We start from the raw sequence: 3911 nt of genomic DNA on the forward strand, positions 1-3911 counted from the left end.
CATGGGAACTCAGGAAGAGATAAGGAAGAGGGGACTTTTATTCAACTTTACAGCCTTAGGTATTAGGAAGGGAATAAGGAGGAAGGGGGGTGGCAACCAGCTCTTAGCACAAGGCCATTTGATTTGTTAAAGAGATTTGAGAAGGGATCACTTTCTCACGGGATGGTCTCTGACAATGTGCCGGCATCTATTTGGCGGGAAATGGCCTTGTTTGAAAGCAGTTCTGGCTCTGCCTTGCTCCCCTGGAGAGCTACTGAGTGAATGTTGCAGGGCCCGGGATTGGGGAGTGAAAGCCTAGCATGTCCCCACCATACAGGTGCACTTGAGGTGAGCACTCCAGAGAAGCACCGTGCAGGAGCTGAGAGTAAGGGCAGCAGTGAGAACTGCATTGCGTTACAGCTGAGAGGCAAAGGTTGAACTGCCTTTGGCAGGTTTTTTGTACTTAGTTCAGTTAGTAAGGCGACCAACGTGCACTTTTCCAGAGGACCTGCTCTGTGCAAGTTTCTGAGTGTCTACTAGAGGGCTGGCTAAATAAGTCCACCAAGTTTATCCCAAGATTTGTCTCACCATATGTGTGAGACTGCATGCAGGGCTGGGGAAGTAGCTCTTTGGTAAAGTGCCTGCCATCTATCCTCTATGAAAAAGCCCAACACAGCAGCATGCATTTGGGATGCCCTTGCTGGAAAGGTAGCTATTTCCTGGAGCTCCCAGACCAGCCAGTCAGGTGACACCTGCTGGCACACAACAAACAGATCAATTCAATTTGAAAATTTCTCTGTGGGTTCCCTGTGGGAGATGGCCTTGGTGAAGAAGGTTCTGTCCCGCTGCTGCAGCTGTCCATAGAGCCTTTTATCCCTTTCTGTGCTTTCTCTGAAGGCTGCCTAGCCAGATGACTAGCTCTCAGCGCCATATGTCTTCAAGTCTATGTTCATGGCGTAGTTCCATCCATACAGCCTCTCGTTGTTGATGTTGCTGCCCTTGGTTTTTTATTTTGGCTTTTGTGTCTTGGGGCCCACCTTTGCTGATAGGTCTGGGCCCCTGCTTTACAAGTATACAACATACAAACAAATGGTGACTTGACAGACTTCTCAGAAATGGTATCTCTTCGCACTCTGACTCTTAGAACCTGGTACCCCAGTGCTGTCTGTGGAAGGAAGTGTTTGGAGATAGCCATCCTTTGGCCCTTGGCCTCCCAGATAGACATCATACTCGCTAAGACTGCGGGAACCGGAAGTGAGGGAGCAGTGGGTCAGAACAAACCAAAGGGCTGAGAAATGAATACTCTCCCAGTGTCTCTGGAATGAGAATCATTGTTCTATTTGACAGCATCCCTTTACATCACAGCTAAGTAAGTGTTCATGAACCCAGCCATTGGTGATGGCTGATACAGGTACAGAGAGGCTGGGCAGGGCTGCTGGACTGTAAGAGTTTTCTTTTTAAGTTGTTTTTCAGGCTGCTTTGGCTTTTATTTATTTATTTATTTTTGGTTTTTCGAGACAGGGTTTCTCTGTATAGCCCTGGCTGTCCTGGAACTCACTCTGTAGACCAGGCTGGCCTCGAACTCAGAAATCCACCTGCCTCTGCCTCCCAAGTGTTGGGACTAAAGGCGTGCGCCACCCAGCTTGGCTTATATTTAAAACAGAGAATAAGACCCTTTGAGAAAGATCCCCAGGGCTGTCGTAGTGAAAGTGAGAGTGTCGGTTCTTTCTGGTATTACAGTCTGTCCCCATCGTGCGTGGCACAGGTGGAGCCTTGTGGATCAGACACAAACACATGCGCACTTGTGAGCCCGCTCCTACTGTCTCCAGGAAAGACATTTGGGACATGGTGAGCAATGGCACGTGCTAGAAGGCTTTGCAGATGTTCTCTGTGTCCCTCAGAGCAGCCTGGTGTGAAGAGAGGGTTTGCCCTTTTCAGAGACGGCGCATTGAGGCCCTGGCAGAATGCCCATTCCTGTCTTAACTCTAGATGAGAAAAGGTCACAGTGTCGTGCTGCCCTCCCACATGCGACCCGCTCCTGCTTTGTGTCTGTATCTCCATTATTCTCTGAATATATGCATCCATTTACAAGATTATGACAGGCTGGCAGGCTGCGCGGTACCTCAGGCTTCCGGCCCTTCATCCGGCCTTGGTCCCATTGCTCCAGCACCACAGGTCCCAGGAGCATGGAGGTCACTGAGTGCCATTACTTTCCTCACCCGTGTCCTTCTACAAATTTGGCTCCTGAAGTTTTTATATTTAAACATGGCACCCGATTAGAAACCCAAGTAAAGTTTGGGGTATCAGACTGTATGTTGGCCTCTGTCCCTCCCCCGCGCGCGGAGCACTCGCTCCCATCAACCTTTCCTGGGGGGCCGGGGGGGGGTGGGATGGGATTGTGATTCACTAACAGAGTGTCTGGGAGCTCCAGGTGTCAGGTTTCCTTACACGGGAACTCCTGGGTTGCCTTTCTTCATGGTCCGCAACATCATAGTTCTGCTCCTTAAATACTCCTGGGGTGGGTTGCACAGCTCGCATCATCTTTGGTTGTAGAATCACACCTAGCTTGGAGCTCTAATCTGAGGGCCTCCTCTCATCTCCTCTTCCTGGGGATAACCTGGGAAGGGCTTACCCTCTCTCTCTCTCTGAGCCAGGGAACCGTTGCTTATTTTCTCATCGATGTCTGTAGCCGCCGCTTCCAGTGTGTTGGTCCTTCCTGTGTGGTGTGTCCATGCCTGCGGGGCAGTGTTCAGCATCTCTTAAGATCTTCCTCTGAATCCCCAACCTCCTCTACAGATGCTGACCCTCCTGGGTCTCCACATATCCTACTCTGCTTCTGCGATGGTGCCCGCCTGAGCCTGCAACTTATGCCTGTCAGAGAGCAAAGAGCCATCTCCTATTTTCTTTAAGGCCCCTTAGCTCTTCTCCATCTGAGGAGACAGGCAGATCAGACAGAGGACTCAGTTCTATTCTAACTTTCATCTCCCAATACAGTCACAGCCTGGGAAGGTACAGGAAGCCCAGGGCGTCTCTGCAGATGACAGGGTCAGTTCTGCCACTGTAGGGCTTCCCTGGAAGGCACTGATGGTCCACACAGGCTGTGTGTGACTGAGCTCATCCTTGAGCTTCGAAGGTGTGTTCCCTCAGGAAGCCCTCTGCCCTGATCCCCCATCTACTGAGAAATGTCCTGTGCACCCGCTGCTCTCCGTGGCTTCCCATCCATTGTTTGGGAGGCCCCACAGGGCCCCATGCACATTTTCTGGATCCCAGAGGGCTCCTGTCCCCAGAGGCCAGGAGTTGACACTCATACTCTATGTGGGCACTCAGGCGTGGCGCCTAGGCCTTCCTTCCTCCCGAGGCATACATTGTTTCTGGATCTCTGGCCATCCTTTTCTCCCTTGCACGCCTCCTCTTCTGTCTCTGCCTTCATGTCGTTCTTCATAGCAGCTGCACAGCTGCTCCTAGCTTTGATGCTGGTGACATCACAAGAAATGCCCGGATTGCAAGCTAGGTAGTAGTGACAGTAAAGAGGAAAGACTCGTTACTATAATTCCGACTCTGAGAAGGCTGTTCTTGCAGAGGGCGTGGGTTCAGTTCCCAGCGCCCACCTAATGGCTTGAAGCCATCCATAACCTCAGCTCTAGGGCATCTAGCAGTCTCTTCATGCTTCCACGGGCACCAGTCATACATGCAGTACACAGACATGCAGGCGAACTATTCAGACACAGACAATGAAAATAAATCTTTAAGAAGGACAAGGAGGAGGAAGAGGAGGAGGAGGAGACCCAGGGAAGTACCAGATGCTCATTTGCCTCCTAGGCTCAACTGCAAGGCTCAGCAGCGTCCCGAGAGGTTGTCCTGGAGCTGCCCTTCGCATTTATGTCTGATATTTGGGTTTGTGCTTTTAACAATGTGGCACAAGGACTGTTTTT

General features: G+C 51.0%; 1 protein-coding gene across 10 annotated transcripts in view; it reads left to right on the plus strand.

The window, feature by feature from the left end:
• The window catches only part of Ppp2r5c (protein phosphatase 2 regulatory subunit B'gamma), a 149079-nt gene that overhangs the window by 104982 nt on the left and 40186 nt on the right, over positions 1–3911 (plus strand). The window lies entirely within an intron of this gene.

The sequence above is a fragment of the Mus caroli genome, chromosome 12, assembly GCF_900094665.2.
Source record: "Mus caroli chromosome 12, CAROLI_EIJ_v1.1, whole genome shotgun sequence".
Taxonomy (NCBI): Eukaryota; Metazoa; Chordata; class Mammalia; order Rodentia; family Muridae; genus Mus; species Mus caroli.